Genomic DNA, 11,789 nt, shown 5'->3' on the forward strand with positions numbered 1-11,789 from the left:
GTCTGGTGAAGTCTATCCACCTGAGCAGAAAGGAGATGGTGATTTGGGACTGGTAGATGACACAGATTTTCTCTCCTGCCCCTCTTCAATGAAAGTAATCAAACAAAAAACAGAGTTGCCTGAGTATCTCTGGGGACAGAAAGAGTTGGGAGAGGCACCCAGAATCTCCAACCAAGATGATTGGTGAGGGGAGCCTTCTATTCTACAAGGCTGGTCTGTGAAGATTGTAAGAAGCACCTACTTTGTCTAATGAACAGACATTAACACAAAGAATGAAATAAAATGAAGAATTAGGAAAAGGTGTTTCCACAAAATAAGCTGGAAAAATCTCCAGAAACCAACCCTAATGAAATGGAGTTCTTGTATGATTTAGCTGGGAATTCAAAGTGATTGTTGGAAAGATATGCACTGAACTCAAGAGAATAATGCAAGAACAAACAGAATTTCAATGAAGAAGTAAAAAATATTTTTAACGTTCCAAAGAGAAATAATGAAAATAAAGGACACAGTAAATGAACTAAAAAATTCACTAGAAGTGTTTAAGAGGAGACTATGCCAAACAGAAAAATAATGATCAAAGAACACAAACTTCACTGGAAATAATTCAGTCAGAATAAAAAGATAAAAGAAAGAAAAAGAGTAAATTCAGCATCAAGAACTTATGAAACACAAAATAGCAGACTGATATATGCATTATAAGTGACCCAGGATAGAAGACACAAAAGACCATAAAGATTATTTAAATAAATAATGGTTGGAAACATCCAAAATCTAGGAAAAGAGATGGACATCTATATCTAAGAAGCTCAAAGGAAACCAATAAAATGAAAGCAAAGAAGTCTATACCAACACATACTAATCAAATTGTCAAAAGACCAAGAAAAAAACAGTACTTAGTGGGAAAAGAAGGTGAAATAGTAAGGAAAGGTGGAAACCTCCCACATGCACACCAAGAAAGCAACTATGATAAATAAAACTAAGCCTGAAAATGACATGAAGACTGCGGAACAGACCACCTATACTTGGTGAAAAAGAGAGGACCACATAGAGAAGAGTAAAGGGGCAGAGCCATGATCGATTGGGATCTAAGCTCTTCCCCCATTGCAGCCCACAGGCAGAAGGGCGAGGAACAGCAGGGAGGAGATAAATGCTGAAAAATCCGGCACACCTGCCCTGGACATCTGCTCATGGAAAAAGGGCACTTTGCATTGGGCATTGGTGATTAACAGGACTGGATACCACAGAGAATTGGAGCACTCTCAGAGGCTGACTCTTGTTACTTGTGAAGTACAGGCACATTCCATTAGTCCCTCTGAGAACCAACAGAGGCAACAGACTTAAATATTTACCAGCAGTGGAAAGTGTGCCAGGAGAGCAGATGGCAGAGGGAGCACTCTCTGGGGGGAAAAATACAGGTGGACAATGCTTCCCCAGCACCCCCTCAGGCCAACTGGTTGTATATTCTCAGAAGCCAGCTCCAAACCCTGCAACTCCCTTGATGGTGTCTTAACCCCAAGGTGATTCTCCCTACCACACCTGCCACACCTGGCCTGCCCAGCCCAGAAGAGACCACCATTGCTGGTTAGCAAGGTGAAGGTAACCCAAACCACAATGAATCCAAGCAGAAGAGCTGCAGGGAACACAAAGGGCACAGTGATGTGAGCTGTCAGCCTCTGATGACAGAGATTAGTGACTACTGACACAAAGGCAGAAAGATGGCCCCACCCACAGTCCATAGTCCACCATAAGTCCACCAAGAGCATACGTGGATCCACCACAAAGGACAACCAGTCACTGGTGAGCAAGGAGTCTTGAGCTTCTGGGTACCAAAGGATGCCTATGTCACAAAGCCATTACATTCTAGACAAGATACAATGCGACTGGCAACTAGTCATTTTGATGTTGGAAAGAGAATGGTTGGAAATTCAATGATAATTGTAATAATAGGAATTCCTATTATTATTGGGGTAATAAAAGAGGCAAATAAATTTTCATTCATTTTTCTTCTCAAGGAGTGCTAATTTTGTAGTATGATTTATTATAATTTTTATATTTGGGAGATACTGGTGTTTAGAAACTTTAAATTGAAATAAAATGAAGAGGGTCAAGATTATAGATATGATTGTAATAAATCATGTTGTTCCATCTAATTGAGGCATGTCATTAAGGAGAAGTATATCCTCTATCTTTAACTTAAAAGGTTAATGCTACTACTTCTTAATGATTTTACAGTATGGATATAGACCAGTTTTCAAATGTTTGTAATGGAACTAATTCAAGGACAATTGGCATGAAGCTGTGATTTGAGCCGCAAATTTCTGAGCACTGTCCATAAAACAAACCAGGTCGAGTTGATATTAGGGTTGTTTGATTCAATCGCCCAGGGATAGCTTTTGTTTTTAGTTCTAGAGATGGGAATTCTCAAGAGTGTAGGACGTCTTCTGATGAAATAAGTATTCGAATGGTTTTCTATGGGCACTACGATGGTCTCCTTCTAAAAGTCATAGTTCACCTGGCTTTAAATCTTGTGTAGGAATTATATATGAATCAAAGTTTAGATCTTTATAGTCCATGTATTCATAGCTTCAGTACCACTGGTGACCTACTGTCTTTACAGTTAGTGAAGGGCTGTTAATTTCATCTATTATGTAGAGAATACATAATGAGGGCAGGGCCATGAGAATGAGGATAATTGCAGGTAGGATAGTTCAAATAGTTTCTGCCTCTTGAGCATCTGATGTACTTGTATGAGTGAGTTTAGTTGTTAATACAAGTGAAATACAGAACTAAAGAGCTAATTAAGAAGACAATTATCAGTGTGTGATCATGAAAATGAAGTAATTCTTCCATAATAAGGGATATATGAAAGCCTAGTTGAAAGGGGTATGCCATGGAAGTATAAAGGACTTAACCTATAATGTAACTTTGACAAAGTTATGTAAATTTTACTAATACTTCAATAATTGAGAAAGACATAGAGGTTATGATACTGGCTTGAAACCATTTTCTGGAGGTTCTATTCCTTCCTTTCTTGTTTGCTCAAGTTTACAAAGGCAGGTTCCTCAAATGTATGATAGGGCGGGGGGCAGCCATGCAATCATTCAAGATTAGTATTAGTTCTACTATGAATAGTTCTCGTTTAGAAGCAAAAGCTTCTCAGATTATGAAAGCTGTAAGTATAATGGCAGTCAGTGATATAAAGGATCCTGTGGATGATACAGTATTTCATGTTGTGTAAGCATCTGGGTAATCAGAATAACATCGTGGTATTTCTGAAAGTCCAAGAAAATGTTGAGGAAAAAAAGTTATATTAATACCGACAAACAGAGTTGTAAAGTGAATTTTTGCTCATGTAGTATTGAAGGTATATCCTGAAAATAGAGGAAATCAATGTACAAATCCCCCCATAATAGCGAAAACTGCTCCTATAGAGAGGACATAATGAAAATGAGCTACTACATAGTAAGTATCAAGAAGAACAATATCAAATGACGAATTGACTAGTACAATACCAGTTAAGCCCCCTACCGTAAACAAGAAAATAAAGCCTAGAGCCCATAATATGACTGGGGATCATTTTGTGTTTCCACCATGCAGAGTTGCTAATCAACTGAATGCTTTATACCTGTTGGAATCGCAATAATTATAGTGGCTGATGTAAAATAGGCTCGTGTATCGACATCTGTACCTACTGTAAATATATGATGTGCTCACACAATGAAGCCTAGGAAGCTGGTTGTTATTACGGCCCAGACTATGCCCATATACCCAAAAGGTTCTTTTTTTCCTGAATAGTAGGTTACAAATGAGAGATTATTCCAAAACCAGGGAGGATTAAAATATATACTTCGGAGTGGCCAAAAAAGCAGAATAAGTGTTGATATGAAATTGGATCACCTCCTCCAGCAGGGTCAAATAATGCTGTATTTAGGTTACAATCTGTTAAAAGTGTAGTAATGCGGGAAGCTGAAACAGACAGAGATAGTAGCAGGAGTATGACTGTAACTAGGACAGATCAAATAGTGGAGTTTGATATTGACTTGTAGCGGGGGTTTTATGTTGATAATAGTTGTAATGAGGTTAATAGTCCTAGAATTGATGAGATACCTGATAAATGAAGAGAGAAAATGGTTAAATCTATTGAGGCTCGTGCGTGTGCTAAATTACCTGCCAGGGGAGGATATATGGTAAAGCCAGTTCTAGCTGCGGCTTCGATTATGGAAGATGCCAGGAGAAGAAGAAAGGAGGGAAGAAGGAGTCAAAGGCTTATTTATATACGGGAGAATGCTATGTCAGGGGCACCAATTACTAAAGATACCAGTCAGTTCCGGAAACCCCCAATTATAATAGACATCACCATAAAGGAGATTATTATAAAGGCGTGTGCGGTTACAATTACATTATATATGTGGTCATCGCCTTAAGAGGGTCCCAGACTGGCCTAGTTCAGCACGGATAAGGAGGCGTAGAGCAGTTCCCACTATTCCAGCCCAAGCACCAAAAAGAAGGTATAGTATGCCAATGTCTTTGTGATTAGTTGAAAATAATCAACGATTAATGAACATGGGTAAGGTGGCTGAATAAGTATTAGACTTTAAATCTAAAGATAGAAGTAAAGTTCTCTTTTTGCCAAGTCCTGAGGTGTTTGACACATTGAATTGCAAATTCAAAGAAGCTGCTTCCATTCTGCCGCTACTTCTCCCGCCACCTTTTTTTTTTATGGCGGGAGAAGTAGATTGAAGCCAGTTGATTAGGGTTTTTAGCTGTTAACTAAAGTTTCATGGGTTTGTATCCCATCAATCTAGTGAGGATTTAGTTCAATAAAAGTTTTGATTTGCATTCAAGTGATGTAGGATAGTGTCTTAGAGTCCTTAAAATCAGAAATGAAGTGTTTTACACTTGCTTAGAGCTTTGAAGGCTCTTGGTCTATGTAACCTAAACTTCTAGTTTAGAATTGATATGGTTGGGATTAGTGGTAATATTATTGTGGATATAATAATTAGGGGTAGAGTTAATTTTATGTGCTTTATAGTTTCAAATTGTCACTTTATTTTTATGTTGTTGGTTGTTGGGAATATTGTTAGTGTTGTGGAATAGGTTAGGTGTATATAAAAATATAAGTTTAGTAGTGTTATTACTGCTATTATTGCTGGTAGTATTATTATATTATTTTTGGTAAGTTCTTGAATGATCATTTATTTAGGTAAAAATCCTGATAATGGTGAAAGGCCTCCAAGTGATAGTAGGATCATGAGTATAATAATTGTAATTAGTGGTGTATTGTTTGATAGGTGAGACAAAGACAGGGTTGTTGATGAACTGTATAATAGTATTATGAATATTGATAGGGTTATTATAATGTAAATTGGGATATTTAGAATAGTAATAGTTGGATTATATGTTATAATTATTATTATTCAGACTATATGAGCAATTTAGGAGTAAGCTATAATTTTTTGCAATTGTGTCTGGTATAGGCCTCCTCGGCCTCCAATTAAAATTGAAAGTGCTTCTATGGCTATTATTAAGTTTATGTTAATTGTAGGTAGAATTTGACATAGGATTGAGATGGGTGTGATTTTTTGTCAGGTTAGTAATAGTATGCCCGATGATAGTAGGGTTCCTTGTGCTACTTCTGAAACTCAGAAGTAGAATGGAGCTATTCCCAGTTTTATAGCTATGGCTCTAGTAATAATAATAGATGCAGTGGTACTATATATTTTTGTAATAGCCCATTGCCCAGAGAATATGAGATTGATAGTGATAGCTAGCATTAGTAGTATGGATGCAGTAGCTTGTAGTAGAAAATATTTTGTTACTGCTTCTACAGCTCGTGGATTGAATTTTTTCATTAAAATAGGAATTATAGCAAGTATATTTATTTCAAAGCCAATTCAAATTATTAGTCAATGGGAGCTAATTAAGATGATTATTATTCCTAGAAATACTATTGTTATAATAATATTAAGTATAATAAGATTTATTAGTATGGGATGGGTATGATCCAACATTTTCGGGGTATGGGCCCGATAGCTTATTTAGCTGACCTTACTATAGTTTGTGGTGTAATTTGGTAGCACAGAGACTTTTGAACTCTCAGATGCAGGTTCAATTCCTTTTTTTCTAGAAATAAGAGGATTTAAACCTCTATAATTTACTCTATCAAAGTAATTCTTTTATCAGACATATTTCTTATGTTTATGGGGGAATGCTTGATATAGCGATTGGTAGTGATACATGTCAAATACACAATGCTAGGGTTAGTGGTAAAAAAAAACTTTTTCATAGTAAGTGCATTAATTGATCATAGCGAAATCGTGGATAGGGTGCTCGAATTCATAAAAATATGGTGGTTAAAGTAAGCACTTTTTTGTATCATTAATCTACAATTACATGAAGAACATTATGATTACTAGACTCCCCCCTTCACCAACTCCCCCCCACATACCCCTTCACAGTCACTGTCCATCAGCGTAGTAAGATGCTGTAAAATCACTACTTGTCTTCTCTGTGTTGCACAGCCCTCCCCGTGCCCCCCCACACTATATATGCTAATCGTAATGCCCCCTTTCTTTTTCCCCGCCCTTGTGCCTCCCTTCCCACCCATCCTCCACAGTCCCTTTCCCTTTGGTAACTATTAGTCCATTCTTGGGTTCTGTGATTCTGCTGCTGTTTTGTTCCTTCAGTTTTCCTTTGCCATTTGACCCAGGAATTCCACTTCTAGGAATTTACCCTAAGAATGCAGCACTCCAGTTTGATAAAGTAAGCACTTTTATAGTAAAGTTGCTTGTATAGAGTTCAGGAATGTAGGGGTTGTGAAAAGCTCCTAGGAAAAGCGTTGTTGAAAAAACTTTTATTATAATGATGTTAATGTATTCAGCTAAGAAGAATAGTGAGAATGGACCTGCCTTGTATTCTACATTAAAACGTGATACAAGTTCTGATTCTCCTTCTGTTAAGTCAAATGGAGCTCAGTTGGTTTCGGCTAAGGTTGAGATGAATCATATTATGGCTAAAGGTCATGTAGGTACTAGTAATCATAGTTTTTCTTGGGTAGTAATTAGTGTGGGGAGTGTAGAAGACCTGCTTATCAGTAGGACAGATAACAAGATAATTGCTAATGTTACTTCATATGAGATAGTTTGAGCTACTGTTCATAGTGCTCCGATTAGTATATATTTAGAATTGGAAGCTCATCCAGACCATAAAATAGAGTACACAGCAAGGCTTGATATAGCTAGTATGAATAACACTCCTAGGTTTATATTGACTAGAGGATATGGTATTGGTAAGGGTACTCATATTGTTAAGGCTGGTGCAAGTGCCAAAAAGGATGCTATAATAAATATTGTAATTGAGGATGTAAGGGGTCGTAATGCTTCTTTGGTAAAGAGTTTTACTGCATCAGCAATTGGTTGAAGTAAGCCTCAGGGTCCTATGATATTTAGACCTTTGCGTAGCTGCATATATCCTAGTACTTTACATTCTACTAATGTTAAGAAAGCTACAGCCAGAAGGACAGGAACAATTATTGATACTATGTTGATGATGTACATGTGTGTTAGGGAGGGGAATTGAATCTCCGGATATAAAAATTTAAGTTTTATGCAGTTGCCGGACTTTGCTACCCTAACTAAAGCTATGTCAGGGGTTAAAGTTATTATGAATTAATTAAATTAAGTAGTCATTTATTAATTCGAGGGTGCCTTTATAAGGTGGACTCTAATGCTCTTGTCCTTTCATACTGGGAGAAGTGTATAAATAGAACCCGACCTGGATTACTCTGGTGTGAACTCAGATCCCATAGGACTTTAATCGTTGAACAAACAAACCATTAATAGCGGCTGCACCATTAGGATGTCCTGATCCAACATCGAGACCATAAACCCTATTGTCAATATGGACTCTCAGATAGAATTGCGCTTTTATCCCTAGGGTAACTTGTTTCATTGATCAAGTAATTGGATGAATTAACGGATTATTCAGACTTGTTGGTATGAATCTAGGCCGCTCGGAGGCTGTTTTGTTCTCCGAGATCAGCCCAACTGAAATTAGCAGCTTAGATGATTAGATTTTATTCCTCTTAGGTTTTGGTTGATTAATCTTAGGCTGATTAATTAAAGTTCCATAGGGTCTTCTCGTCTTATTTTGTTATCCCCACCTCTTCACAGGGAGGTCAATTTCACTGGTCACAGATGAGAGACAGTAAAGCCCTCATTTAGCCATTCATACTAGTCCTTATTTAGAGAACAAGTGATTGTGCTCCCTTTGCATAGTCAGGATACTGCGGCAATTAACATGAGTCACTGGGCAGGAAGTGCCTCTAATACTAGTTAGGCTAGAGGTGATGCTTTTGGTAAATAGGCAGGGCTTGTATTTGCCAAGTTCCTTTCATTTGTTTTAGCCTTTCCTTTATATGGATGCCTGTGTTGGATTAACAGTTTATTAAACAAGGTTTTATTTTTGGATTTGACTTGTTCTGCTGTTAATTATCAGTGGATTATCCACTCTGATATAAACTTATGCAAGGAGGTTTATTTCTTGTTACTTATACTAACAGTATTTCTTCTATTTATTAATAGATTTGTCCAATATTGACTTAGGAGTTAGTTTTTGATTTTTGGCATTAATTAGATCTTATTGCTGAGTTTGAACGCTTTCTTAACTGATGGCTGGTTTTAGGTCAACTATGGTTATTTAATTATTTATTCTCTAAGGTTTAATCCTGTTTCTAAAAAGCTATACCTTTTTAGACTATACTTGAAAGCTATATTATAATTTTAGGTGTTTTAGGCAGGTTTCAAGTTGAACTTAGATTCATTTTTTGGACAACCAGCTATCATCAGGCTCGCTAGGCTTTTCACCTCTACCTGCGAGTCTACTCACTATTTTGCCACATAGACGAGTAAGTTCTTTGAACTGCTTGAAGGTAGCTTATCTGGTTTCGGGGTTTCTGGCTTAAGTTCTCTTTGTCAGATATCTTCTAGTTAGCTCATTATGCAAAAGGTATAAGTGGTCATCTTTGCTATTTTGTACTGTAAATGTATCTTTCATCTTTCCTTTATGGTACTTTTTCTATAGCACCATAGTATAATTTCTATCACCTATACTTTAGATTAATAAATGTTTTAGTTTATGGGTCTATGATATTATATTAGGTACTAGTTGGGCTAGCATTTGTTCAAAGTGGTCATTGGTATTGAAATTTCCTATGTGTAAGCCAGGTGCTTTATTTAAGCTACACTTTGATCATCCAAGCACACATTCCAGTATGCTTACCTTGTTAAGACTTGTCTCTTCCCATACTTTGGTTCTGTTTAATATATTTAACTGTTTTGGGGCACTTGAACAGGGTGACAGGAGGTGTGTGCATGCCTCAGGACCTAATTCAACCAAGCTCTCTATTCTTAGTTTACTGCTAAATCCTCCTTTAGCCCTTATTTTCATAAGGGCATTCATTTTATTCTGTTTTAGAAAATGTAGCCCATTTCTTTCCAACCCATAGGCTACACCTTGACCTAATGTTTTTATGATTTGATAATTTTGCTTACTGTATTTCCTTTTTAGGGTTTGCTGAAGATGGCGTTATATAGGCTGTATTAGCGAGGGTTGGTAAGGTTTATCGGGGTTTATCGACTATAGAACAGGCTCCTCTAGAAGGGCATGAAGCACTGCCAAGTCCTTTGAGTTTTAGGCTGTTGCTAGTAGTACTCTGGCGAAAAATCTTGTTTAATGGATTATTTAGGTTTAAGGTTAAGAATAGTGGGGTATCTAATCCCAGTTTGGGTCTTAGCTGTCGTGTGTCAGCTTAATTAAAGTTACTTTCATAGCATATTTTTATTATAACCATGGCTTTTTACAGTCTGGATAAGGCTCAACTTTATTTGAGTTGGATTTGCTTTAGCATGCTTTATGCCAATTTTTTTATTAATTAGAGTGAATTGTATGACTGTGGTGGCTGGCACAAAATTTACCAACCCTAATACAATGTACCTAAGTTGAACTTTCATTTATGGCTTAATTTCAATCACTGCTGTTTCCCATGGGGTTGTGGCAAAGCAACGTGTTATTAGCTACCTTATTGGTGTCCTTCATACCAGCTCCTTTTAATCTTACATGATTTAGAGGGCATTCTCACTGGTGGGCAGATACTTGCATGTGTAATTCTACTGATAATTAATGAAAAGGCTGGGACCAAACCTGTGTATCTATGGAGTGTGTGGACTCATCTAAGCATTTTCAGTGCTTTGTTTTAGTTTTAAGCTACATTAACTTTGATTTTAAAATATGTAGGGGGGAAGCAATTTATATTATAGGTGCGTATAAGTAATAATTAATATAATATTTCAAATTTAGGTATACCATATTTTATTTAATTTATATCTGGGAAGATGATCACTGTATAATTACTCTAGAATTCCCAGCCATATGAGTCCAAACATCTAAGTAATATACTTACTATATTATGTAATATACTTATGTAATACTTTGTGTTTTTTATAGTGCCCTTGTGTATGTGTTCTTGCTTTTGAGGTTTGACAAGACATTTAGTACATGCAGGGTTGGGGGATAAGGGGGGGGGTTGATATATCAAACCAATGGAAATAAATTTTAATATTTTAATATAATTATTGTAAAACTAATAATTTATTTATGGGTTTATTAAACTTATGTTTGTATAGGTTTAATTTTTAGATGCTGTTGTAAAGTACTATGTCTTGTAACCATCGACTGAATAACACCTTAAGGTTATAATGTACGACCAATAATATTCAGTTAAAGTCCAGCTACAAGTTATTTGCCTGTATTAGAGCCTCAGATGGCCTAGCTGAACCTCGCACCCTGAAAATTTAAAAATACCAAGGGCATCACAGCACAGTTATGTGTGAGCATGGGCTGATTAGTCATTAATCCATCGAGATGTCTTATTTAAGGGGAACGAATGAGCTGTTAGAATTACATGGCCCTGAAGTAAGAACCAGATGCCAGGTATAGATTCAGTATAGCTACCGCCAATCTTAATGGGCTCGGAGCAAGAAGAGCAACACTATTGTGAGCGGGTTGGTGATTTCATGCGGCATGATGATTAAACAGCCTTCAGTGGTGGTGATAAACATGTTGACTGGAAATGATTTGACTTAATGTACTATGTACAATTAACAAGAGTATGTACTATATACTATAATAATATAATGTACATGCTTACTGCATAGGGCATATCATTAATGCATGATTAAACATAATATGTCCTATGTACTATAATAATATAATGCATCTTCTTATATGCATAGGGCATATCGTTAATGCACAATTAAACATAGAATATCCTTTATACCATATTGATGTGGTATTTGCTACCCACAAAATTGTGTGTCATTTGTTCAGTTTAGATGTTAAAACTTTGTGATTAAGTTTTATTTTATGGTGTCTTCAGGAAATAGTTTATAGAGAATATCAGCTTTGGGTGCTGATGATGGGGTTGTTGTCTCTTTCCTGAGTCTCAGGAAAGTTTTTAGCTTCCTTCACTGGTTTACAAGACCAGGGTATTAAGTTATACTATGGAGACTCTTCATTTTATAAGGTTATTTTCAACGATACCTATGATTGGTATGACTGCTAGGATTAGTGTAAAGTAGAGAATGGAGGCTACTTGTCCAATTAAAATAAAGGGGTGTTCTACGGGCTATCCTCCTATTCAGGTTAATGTTAGGCGATCAGCCACTAGTAGTCAAAATACAATTTGACTTAGGGGTTGAAATATTATGGTTCATTGATTTGAGGTGTGTAGT

General features: G+C 36.6%; 1 pseudogene; it reads right to left on the minus strand.

The window, feature by feature from the left end:
• Nucleotides 1–3,016: 3,016 nt before the first annotated feature.
• On the minus strand, nt 3,017–4,565 carry LOC118921083 (cytochrome c oxidase subunit 1-like; annotated as a pseudogene).
• Nucleotides 4,566–11,789: the final 7,224 nt, after the last annotated feature.

This window comes from Manis pentadactyla, chromosome X (assembly GCF_030020395.1).
Source record: "Manis pentadactyla isolate mManPen7 chromosome X, mManPen7.hap1, whole genome shotgun sequence".
Taxonomy (NCBI): domain Eukaryota; kingdom Metazoa; phylum Chordata; class Mammalia; order Pholidota; family Manidae; genus Manis; species Manis pentadactyla.